Source organism: Seriola lalandi, unplaced genomic scaffold, assembly GCF_002814215.2.
Source record: "Seriola lalandi dorsalis isolate HSWRI2012SDOR001 ecotype SW California unplaced genomic scaffold, Sedor1 jcf7180002054949, whole genome shotgun sequence".
Taxonomy (NCBI): Eukaryota; Metazoa; Chordata; class Actinopteri; order Carangiformes; family Carangidae; genus Seriola; species Seriola lalandi.
The window spans coordinates 2,445,112-2,457,151 of record NW_019525500.1 but is presented as its reverse complement, the minus strand read 5'-3'; positions in this window follow the sequence as shown (position 1 = coordinate 2,457,151).

The following is a 12,040-nucleotide window of genomic DNA, read 5'->3' as shown; positions in this document are numbered from 1 at the left end:
TTTTTGCTAATTATGTGCATTATATAAAGGCATGTTCCAGTTGGTGGTAACTGCTGCGGCCTCATCATCTCAACTTGTCAGGAGCGTTTTCTTCACATTTGTGATGCCTGTGATTTGCACTGATTTTTTGAGTATTGCGCTGTTGTTACGGGAGTCACTGAAGGAGTCATAGGAAGTTTGCACAGTCAACCTTTTCCATTATTGGTACATTAATGATGCTTTTTTGTCAGCAGTGAAATGCAACCCTGGAGTTAGTCTGAAGCCGACCATCTGCTGTAGTGCAGCTTCATAAACCTTGCTGTAGGACAATAAAAGCAGAAATATATGGAACAATGAGTTCAAAGTGAAAACTAGAGGGATAGGCCATCTGATTTTTGCTGTGGTTTGTCAGTTGTGATCTTAAAGCTTTGTTTTTTGTTTGTTTTTTTCTTCTGCCCTCACACGGGTGTAGGTGCACAGCGACGCAGCAAGCTAAACTCACTACCAATTAAAGTGAAGCCAGGAACTGGCCTTTGAAGTTTTTACTTGAAGCAACTGTAAAACTAAGAAAACAGTATTGGACAACAAATATGGCAGCGATAACAAAACAGAAAATATGAGATACCGTACGGCTAAAGTTACTGTAAAATATCTTCATTGCCAATTTAAAAGAGTAAATTGACAATAAAGAATTCTTGTGCCATATTTTGTTTGTATCTTCATATCTAGGTCTTCTACTATTTTTACTATTATATTAATGTTTATGGTGTGGTGTTACCAATTCTTAACTTTTATGGTGGAATATTTTCTTTCATGTCATTTAATCTTTGAGCTGACGTGAATCAACACGGTAAATATCAATATGACAATGTTGAGCATTCATTTTGTTTTTATTGTCTCTGTTGTGTGATGATCAGATCCTCAAGCGCTTAAAAGAATTTCAACTGGATTATATGAACTGCCAATATTCTATTTTCTCACTTGGAGAACAAAAGTGACATAGCGTTGGTCCGGCTGTGCTCCAGTAGCACTACACCCATGATCGTGTAGTGATGTGAAAAAAAGTTTGGACACACAGTAGCCTACTTAGGTGAGGGTATCTTTGTCCTCTTCTCCCACCAAATCTGATTCAGTTTTGTGCAGACAGGGCTGCTAAGCACTGCTTTATCTCTCTAATGTGGGGAAACTATAATAGGATGAGCTGAAAGCTTGAGAGACTAGAGAAAACTGCTATCCCTGTGTGAGAGAGTTGGGTAAATGATGGCTGGGATAAGTCTGATCTCATCTCCCAGTTGAGTCTGTCCTCGTCTTTTCCCTCGGTCCACTTGCCTCTTTTGGTCTTTTTTTTTTTTTTTTTAAAAGTCTCTCTCATCTTTCTGATGCCTATCTGTCTGGAGCCCCCAACTTCAACTTAAGCTTTATTGTCCCGAAAATAAATTTGGTTTGCTGCCATAGGCTTAAAATACTCACAAAAGCACATAAAACAAAATGTATTAAAACATATCCCACAGATAGGACAATGAAAGCAAAATACAACTCAGATAAATAACAGATCAAGGTCAAAATAAATAAAAACTCTGACATCAACAGAAAATTCAGAGCTGCTGCTGCCCCATTTAAGATTTAAAAGCATAGTATTAAGAACCAGTCCCATAAACTAATGTAATATGAACTGGCAAAGAGAGCCAGCTCATATTAAATGAATCAGTAGGAAGAGTCTCTGGCACACCTCACATTTGTTTTGGGCAGTGGCTCAGACAGGTAGAAACTGAACTGAAAAATATTTAGCTTACCATTTACTATGTGGGTACACAGATAATCTCGAGTGTGGAAAATTACACCTTTAAGAAAAAACAAAACATACCATGAATCTATGATGTAAATAATTTGGCACACTAAAAAGTCAGTCAGTTTTTTTTAAACATTCATGTTTTAGAAAAGCACCAGAAACTTCTACGTGATCTTCTTGTACGAAGAAAAAATACTTTTGTCAGATCATTGCTGTGAAAAACGGAAGTGCCCATGTATTATTAAGCTGTTCAATTTTAGTATGACTTAAGCTCCATGGTGACCTGTAAAATCACTGCTTGTGCATTTGGTTCATGGACATTTATTATGATTAAAGCCATGATGGTAAAAATTGAAAATGTCTGACTTTAGCACCCCCAGTGGCAGAATGGGAGAAGACACTGGCAGACAGGCTACTTAATATACCGACAATGACTGAATAATAAAGTGTATGCAAATTCTAATGACTGCAGCCTGCTTTGATTTGAATACAAAGTAAGGAGAAGCTCTTAAGACACTTCTGTTCTGCTTCACTAATAACACAGAGGGAAAGTGTAGACATGTCCTCCAGGGCTGCATCAACTGTTCAGACTGCTCTGCCTTTAGGTGAAGGCTGTGAACCGAATGAAGTTTGAAAGGGGGTGGGGAGGTGTCGTCATTAAGACCCACTTGCAGAAAAGCCCTCCATAGATTTAAATACAGCAGGAAATGCTCCAGTAAACAAATAAGCCTGAAAAACACTAGCCTTACAAGGTTCAAGGGCTTTGGTATTAATATAAAAAGTAAGAAGGTGACTACAGTGCTCCTTTGAAATAGGTTTACTCCCTCTTGGTTTCATCACCAGGGTTGTAAGAGCTACCTCTTTAATTATTCAGTCCTTGTTTTCTGAAACAGGGCCAAAGGACAAAAATGTGGTACTCTTTTGCATTTACTACTGTTTGTAGCAGGACTAAATGAAAATAGTCTTTAAAGGAGCTATTTGTAAGTTTTGCTAATGCTAACTAGCTATCATTAGCATTAACAGCTGTTTACTTAGCCTACCAGTCTAGAAGAAACATTGCAAGTTCAGTGTCAACTCCATTCCTTTACTCACAAAGAGCTGTCTCCAGTGGTAGAAAGCAACACCAATGTTAGGCTAACTCTTGTCTGTATCATGTCTTTTCTTAGCACACTAACCAGCTAGCGTCAGCCCGTCTCGTCACTTTCTGATAGCGACTCACTGTAGCCTCCAATCTGCCCTGAAGAAACCATGTTTGGCGGCAGAGGACATTTACAAATAGCACCTTTATAGAGACACTTAGGTTCATGTAAGGCTCGTGTAGTAAGCATCCAGCCACTACTTTATGTCTGATCCTGAACTTTACCGCTCAGCACTTTACATTTATGTCAGCTGCAGGAGCTGACCTGGATGGATCACACAAGTTATTAATCTTAGAGGGGAAAACGAGTATAATAGAAGTATTAACTCTCGGATAAAAACTATTCAAGTCATCTGGCAGCTGCTTCGAAGTAAAACCATCCAGTGAGATTATCACCCCTATGATGAGCGCCTGTTGTGCTTTTCGTTACATTTGAACTTATTAGACTAATAGTTTGCCTCACCACATCTTTTTTGGTTTCTGTGACACCAACCTAATTCTCTGTACCAAAAACAGCCTTGTTTATCTGAGAACCCATGGCGATTTATTCTAATAAAGGAATACCTGCTTAGAGGGTGTTACACAGTCACTGATGTAGTTATACAATACATTTGTCAGTTCTTTAGATGAGTCTTAAAAGACTGTGAGCAGTTGAGACAGCTCAGCTGGACAACTTGATGTCCCTACATTTCCTTTCTCTCTAAAACAGCCCTGTTATAAAAGAAAAAGACCAGATCTGTCTTGGGAGCTGCACTACTACTACTACCCTCAGTTATTTTAGTAATTTGGAGAATTACTAACTGCTAATGATGATGATTTCTTAATTTCATATACTGTAGGTTTCAGTCAAACTTTGCTACAGAAAGAGAAAGGGAGGAGGAGGATTGGCTGAAAGAGTGGAATGGAGTGAAGTGTGAAGAGTGGGATTTATTTTTGGAAGGATTGAGAGAGAGGTCAGAAAGGGGGGATAAAGCTCAGGATAGAGGAGAAAAGAAGAGTTTGGATCTTAAAAGGACACAGAGATGGATGTGGAAAGCACTGAAGGAGCCAGATTAAGGGAAGAGAGACGCTGATGGGGGGTTTGGAAGATCTAAAGGGGTCAGTGCTGCAGGAAGTATGCAGTAATCACAGATATTAGTCAGAGAAGCTAAATGTGGCTGAGAGACTTTGCAAGTAGTTATGTAAAGCATGGGTGAAAACTGAGGCTATAATACAGAGATAGTCTGATATAAGTAGCTGAATATAGAAATATTTCATTTTCTACTGTAATGTGTCCCAATCCCTTTTCAAACCGCACTTCGCTTAACTTACAGTTAGTAATACAGTGCAAAATAAAAAAGGTAGGCAAACTCTCACATGTCACTGATCATATAAGGCAAACAAATACAAATGCACCCAAAAACTTTGCTTTAAAACCTTTATGAGCCTAATATTCCCTAAATTCCAGTACAGAAATATATCAGATCTTGCTTTTGACGCTTCCATTACCATTATCAGAAGTGGTTCAACTGTATAGCCTGGAAAAGTCCAATTTTCAACACATACATTACAGATAAAATAAATCTAACCTAATGTAAACCACAATAGATCTCTCAGTAACAATCACATATCACAGAACAGGGTATAGAACAGGCATAAAGAAACATATCTATATAAGGAAAAGATAAGACTACAGGAATGGTTCAATGTCGATGTGTCTAGCTGGCAGTTTTCCCATCTGACGTTTTTTATTGTAATCAAACTAATGTGAATCATTGCTCTAAAGGTCTTTTAGATGCAAAAGACCTCATGCATCTCAAGGTCAACACACTCTTTCAGTCAGTCAGTCACTCACTCACTCATTCACTCAGGGTTAGACATCTGTAAACATCACAGTGACCCAGCAGTATTTACTTGTCTCTCCCCCACTGAATGTGTTGGCTGATTCACATCTATCACACTGTGTACTGTTTTTTTTCCTACTAAAGTTAAATTTACTAATCATTTGTCTTTCTTTATCAGCAACATAAGCATAAGCATCATAACAATGAGCAGCTCCACATGGTGTTCTGAGCGAACTGTTCTGCAACAGATGGGCATCCTAATCTTCCTCATCATCCCCTCCTCCACCAATCCCGTCTATCGTAGTATTATGGTGTTTGTGTTTGCCAGAGACTGATGCAGACATGCAATGTTTGAGACAACATAAACACTGCAATGAGCTAATCTTGCAGCAGTTCGATTCAAACAGGTTTGCATTTCTTTGTGCAATTACACTTGAATGTGCATGTGCTATATATAGAATCACATTTGATTTCACAATAATGCATTAATGTCACAGATGAAGATGCTGTGGCTTCACTCAAACAGAAGAGGAGCTGTTTTCAGTATGACTTTTACAGTGGTACTGACTTCTTGCAGATACTATACTGATGCTTCAGTGTGTTTCTCTGTTCTTCTTGCCCTTCAGTTTGGTAAATCTGTAATGTAATTGTCAGTGAGTAAAATACCTAAATTGTACTTTGATCCCATTCAAAAGTCAGTCACCAACTGCTAAATGGTTTTCAAAGCCTTACTGTCTTTTAAACACTGTATAAAAAATCACTGGTATGTCCTTGTAAAATCTCATTGTAAAACTTTTACGGATAAAGTCCTACAGTGCTACAGACACTCTACCACAATTACAAGTGTAGGAACCCATGCTTGTGTTTGTACATGTATGCTTTAGCATACAGTTTTGAAAAGCATAACAAAAAATTTTATCTACAAGATACACTTTCAACCTACACCTACAATATACAACCTACAACAACAAACAACCTACAAAAACTTCATTTTTTGGCTGCTTGAGGGCAGTGGCAGGGTGAACTTATAACCAAACATCCAACCGCTATGAAGGAACATCATTAGCATCAGCATCATTTATTATGAATCATGTTTCTGCCCACCTGATGAAAGTAAGTCCAATATTCACTCTATCTTTAGCTCTGTTTTTGGTCTCAAGCAACTCATTCTTTTGTTTGTTCACCAGTCGCTAACTTTGTATGTTTTCCATTGCCACTTTAAGTATATGCATATGTCTTAGTTTATATGTCAACATACTGTAGGCTATATGTCACGTTTTAATTTTCTTTAAAAAAATGCCAACAAAATGATTAGAATAGCACTCAGCAGAGCACATACCTCTGCCAAGGCCAAACAATCCATAATTTATTCTCAATTTGTTATTTATTTATTTTTTGTAGGGGTGTAACAATTCTGAAACTCATACTGAATCCGCAATACAAACACCAACAATCTTGTGTCACAATAGTTTGGTGCAAATTGGTTCAGTACTTTTACCATAATCCTGCTGACAAACAAACAAACCAACAAACCAATCAACCAACAAACAAATAAACAAACACAGTGAAGACATAATCTCTTTGGCAGAGGAGAAAAATGATCACATCTTATGCAAAAACATTAAAAAACAACACACACTTATTTTACCGTAACAGCTTTTCTTCCTGTCCCTAGAGAGCTTGATATAACCTTCTCCTTCCTTCCTCATCGCCATGACGATGCCCTTTAGGAAAATCAAAACAAAGTTAAATGTCTCTGTCATTGTAGCCATTTAGGGTTCACTCTACAAGTAGCTCTTTGTCTTTACTAAAAAAGACAGAAATGATAGACTGAAAAAATTAGTCACTGTTTCAGCAGCTGTGGCACATCCATTAAACTACACTGTTTATTATTGAATGGATTTTTCTTCTGTTTCATCTTTGTAGCCTCTCATTCATGACCTTGGCAAATGCTTAGATGAACTAAGATGCTAACATAATCATGAAATTATATATGAGTGTGTGTGTGTTCATTTGAGTTAACACATAGATAAACACACTGCACAGTACTTGTGAGGAACCTCATTGACATAATGCATTTTCTAACTTTAATCTGGAAGGAATAGTTCAACATTGTAAAATTGTTGCGTATTTACTTTCTTACTGAAAGTTAGACGAGAGGATATCATCATATTTGTACAGTAGCTAAAGCTAGAGCAAGCCTGTGTTAGCATAATGACTGTAAAGACTGAAAGTAGGGGGAAACCAGGGTTTGAATTACAGGGGGTTGGGTTTGGGGTCTGACCCCCCAGATTAAGATTTAGACTACCCAAAAGAAATAAAAAAATGTTGAAACTCTTCTTATCTGTAATTGTAAATATTACAATATATGTCCAATGTTCATGCGTGGAAGAATCTTGTGATACGATTTCAGAAACCCCTAAAGTGGACCATACCATTCCTCAGCCTTGACGTTACCTGAACGTCTACAGTCTCGTCTCCTGTTTGCCTCAACCGTCAATGGCTGCGTCCCGAAGTCTACAGCCCCCCGCGCATCGAGCAAATTGGGACACTGTAGGTACATGCAATTAGCAGTAGCTAACTATCCAGCTGGTTTAATACACTGTGCTTTCTTACCTTCTGAGTTTCTTAATTAGACTGTGTCAAGAGTCTGTGGATGAATGCTAATGTTAGCTAGTTTCTAACTTTTGTTTACAGTCTATTGCCTTGAGTTACGGTTTAGCTAACTAATGTAAGCCCTTGCATTTTCAATGTTGGCTCAGCATTTCATTACCAATATAAAATATCACATATGATCTAAGTTTAGCAAACATGTTGCTCAGTCATGAGTAGTGAGACAATTCAGGGACCGTAGTTGTTGTAGAGATACATTTTGATATTTTGATATAGAGTTTATCATTCTTTTGGTGGCAGTGGCGGTTTAGTTATTAGTCTTTTACAAAGGTTCCCCCTTTGTTGTCACTCAGGAATTCAGGACTTTTGCCTGGTTGGGTAATTGTGTTGAAGGCTAAGTAATTGTATTAGCAGTGCTGCAAAGTAATAAGTACATTAATTAAGTACTGTTCTCAAGTAACATTTTTTAGGTACTTGTACTTCCATTTTATGCTACTTTATACTTCCACTCCACTACATTTCAAAGGGAAATATTGTACTTTCTATGCCACTACATTTATTTGACAGCTTTAGTTAAACAAGCAAGATACTTTAAGGACAGTAACACTTCAGTTCACTGAATCTCACACCTGCACTGGTTTCCTTTCGTTTTTCACTGCATTCAGGGGGAACAGATCCTGAAACAGCACTTTGTAGACCTGAAGACTGAACAAAAGGGGCTTCACCCTTAGGTTTAAACTTAGACTGGTCCTCTTAAGGATAGATAATATCGCACATATTTCCAACCTCCTCATGTTGACAAAAGATCTAATTATTTTTCTCCTTCCACTACCAAAGTTCTCCATCCCTGAGCTGACAATGCTGCTGTGTTGAGTGAGTGTTTGAGTTTGCAGTGAGTGTTCTCCAAACACTCATTGCAAATAAATTTTAGGAGCAGATTTCTTTTTGCCTGATATGCAAACCTCATCTGACTTGCAGGGGAGACTATGAAGCTTTTTGCTCCCAGATTTATTTGCGTTGAAAATGCATTGTTACAATCTGAAAACTCAGTGCTTTATCTCAACCTGAGAAAACTGTCTATGAGTTTTCACAGAGTAACGCTGGTGTGATGTTTCTGTCTGAAAGGAAAAGGAAAAGTCTCAGAAACTGCAATAAAATGATCAGGCAGCGCTTCGGGGAAACAGCTGCTGTGTCGGTGTTGCAAAGCCGACTGTGGTTGACTATGAGATTTTCTGCGAAGCAGGTAGGGGGGTTTGGGGGGGGTTGTCCTTCAGATTCAGGCTGTTGTTCTTTTCTCCTTTTACTATCTCTAAATCTCATTTAGCAAATAAAACTATCAGTTAATTTATACTATTAATAAGTATTGCTTGTGTAGCCACTGCCTGATATACTACAGCTTGTGCCTGGGTGCCATAAAACTCCACTGTTGTCCAAAACATGCCATATTAATCCATTTGGGTGACATGTTCCGTCATTACAATAAACATCACCAGTGCAGTTTATTCCACACGGCTTGTCAAAATAGCAAAGTAGTGTAAACAGGCAACCTCAGCATGCTCTGTTAAGCTACACTCTCCTCTCTCAGAGGTGTTTGGAATAAATTACACCAGCCATGTTCATTGTAGTGAATACACATAATCCTTGAACAGTTTTAATGGTTTTTAGATGGATAAATTCATTGTTGGTTTTGGTCTTTTCAGGGGACTTATTTGTAAAAAAAAAAAAGCAATAAAATAACAGCAGTGTTACCAAAACTTAGTAGACTAATTTCTTGACCAGTTTTCCAAACCATAACTTTGAAATCATTAAAATCAACTGTAATTAACTCAAACTATGCTACCATTTTCCACTGGATCACATGCTTTCTTTTATCTTCATGAAGCCTTTCCCTGCAGATAAAAACAAAAACAGCAGCGATCTCCATGAGCACACATTAGGTTTTCCCTGTGTCTCTGTGTCCCAGTGGTGTCTGCCATTAAAGTTATATCCCGCAGAGAATACTCTGTGGGACAGACATTTATGGCGATAAACATATATGGACATAAATACAGAGACACTGTGCTTTAAATATTTCATTAGTTTATTTCCCTGGGTTTGTTGACTAATGGATCCTACACACAGTCTGAAACTTTGGTCTTGTACAGGGCTCAAGTGAGTATAGTGTGTGTGTATGTGTGTAATTGATTTCAGTAAAAGCATGTCTGCCTGTGAGCATACTATAGGCTAATGCATGAGTATGAGTTCTGCAAGTGTTTAAATGCAGTTGTTTATATAGAAACTTAGTAGAGGTGTGTTTGTAAGTGTACGTTATAGGTTCATCGTGGTTTGGTGTGTTTATTTCCTACTGGTCTTGGGAGGAATTGAATAGAAGAAAAGAATTGTTTGTGTTTGTGTCATTGTGTGCACCTGGAGCTGTCAACCAGTTTCCCACTGATTGAAATAATAATCTACCTCCAGGACGCTGGGTCTCTATGATTGCAGGTCTGTAGAAAGAGAATGACAGGGAAAACGCAGCAGATCAAACCTGTATTGTTTGTCTGAGTACGTGCATTTGTATGAATGCATGTTTGTTTGTGCTTCCAAATGAGGCTCTGTGATTGTAAGCATACATACATTTGTGCATTTTTACATGAGTGTACATATATACAGTATGGATGGGTGGTTGTGTGTTTGCACTTGGCAGGCCGACAGAACTAGTGTAAATTCAAAGGTTCTATTCCTATAGCCGCCAGTAGACAAAGAACTATGGAGGGAAAGCACTTTAAGCAAAGGCTGACCTTGAAACATATGTTTATGGTAGCTGATGCACACTTTTTGAAACCTATTAACCCTCTGTTAGACTAGTCAGAGCGCCGAATGCATGTTGAATCAGTGAATGCATGTGTTGTATTTCTTTTCATGTGCTTGCAAACACATTGTTTTTTTTCAGTATGTATATGTCTCTTCTTGTCTTGGTTGCATGTGTGTGTGTCTATAGTGTGTGGGTGAAAGTTATGTGTTTGGTATTTGCAGTTTGATTCTCTGTGTGTATAGAGACAACAATATCTGAATATCAAGCGTTAATGAAAATTAATGAACTGTGTACAAAATTGTGCCCCCGCATTTTCTTGTATAACCTGTACGGATGCTGATGGTTTTGACTCCTGTTGCGTGTGTGTGTGTGTGTGTGTGTGTGTGTGTGTGTGTGTGTGTGTGTGTGTGTGTGTGTGTGTGTGTGTACAGATGAACTGTTATGCTAGTGAGTCATGTCTGGAGATCATGCTGTGAGGACTGACAGGTTAAACTTGCAAAGAGGAGAGTGAGATACCACAGTGTGTGGGCAAAACCGCTTAGCACGCCTCGCTCACTGTGCTGTGCAAGATGAACCAGGTGAGTAGCAGAAGCTTCCTAAATAACTGATCTGCTTGTGTGTGTGTGTCATAAAAAACTAATTAACTAGCCCAGTACTAAATGTTCAAAATAATTAAAATCTACAACTGGTGTTTATTTTATGTAAAATAAAATTACTTGTAACCCAGCTTACATTCCTCAGTTGCTGTTTATTGTTTAACAGTTTCTACAGCAAACAAGGGACCAAGCAAATGAGGCACAGGAGACACAGATAAAAGTGAAAAATTAAAGGTTTTATTTACTCAGATCTTCAGAAAAAGACTGAATTTTTGTGGGGAAAAATAACACACCTCTAGTTAGTTTTAGACACTGAGGTCAAACTCAAAACTTGAGCTACAGCTGCGAACAGGAGGGAACAAGAGGGAAATGTGTACCTGTCTGGACATACAGTGAAAGAAAATGGGGAGAGGGGCACAAACTCTATTATTCTTAGTGAATTATATTTTAGATTAGATTTAATCTGCAATTGTAATTTGCTCAGTGTTCTCGCAGAAGACAAAATTCATTTTGAATAACATTAATTATGAATAAAGTAAAGCTCACCTAAAGGTCAGCTCAAAGCAAAACTCAAGTGTTACAGTGAATGGCTTTGTTGTATTATTTATTTGAGAGGAGGAATACTGAATAAGACAAGATAAATGCAAGACACTTGCCAGATAAGGTCATGATTGTTACCTCTGATTACTGAAGAGAAAGAGAAGGTTCCATTTCTTGATATTCTTGACCTTTACCGCAGTTAAACTGTGGCCCATTTTGACACCAGACAGAGGGACTCATGATGTGGTCCTGGACAAACACAGCTCTTACCTACTCTGGCACCTCGCAAGTGTGCTGTGATGCATTGGCTTGGCTCAGTGGCTTTCAAGGTCAGACTAATCTTAACTGCTGTGCACATAAGCAATGGGATGAAGTTGTTTTGGTGCATTTTTTGTGAGCGCACACCAACATTTTTTGTCTTTCTGTCTGAGGCATAAAATAATAGTAGAAAGGGGGTAAATGTGTTGCTTAGAAACATTCAATTTTTATCACCTGAGTTGACAGATAGCGATTTTATTTTTTACTAGAGAGAAAATGAAACCAGCACGTAGTGGAAATGTAAATCTGTAGTGTTTGGTAAGAATAAGATAGAGCAGTATGACATTCATGGGAAAAGGGACATTCAGAAGCACAATCACAGTTATAGTATGAAACAGTGGTAGTATATTTATTTATGTGTGTAATTGCCTGATACAGATGGGAAGACAGTGAAGGACACTGCTTTTTCTGTGTATTTGAATAATTTATTACATGCTGATATTTGTGTGTTTG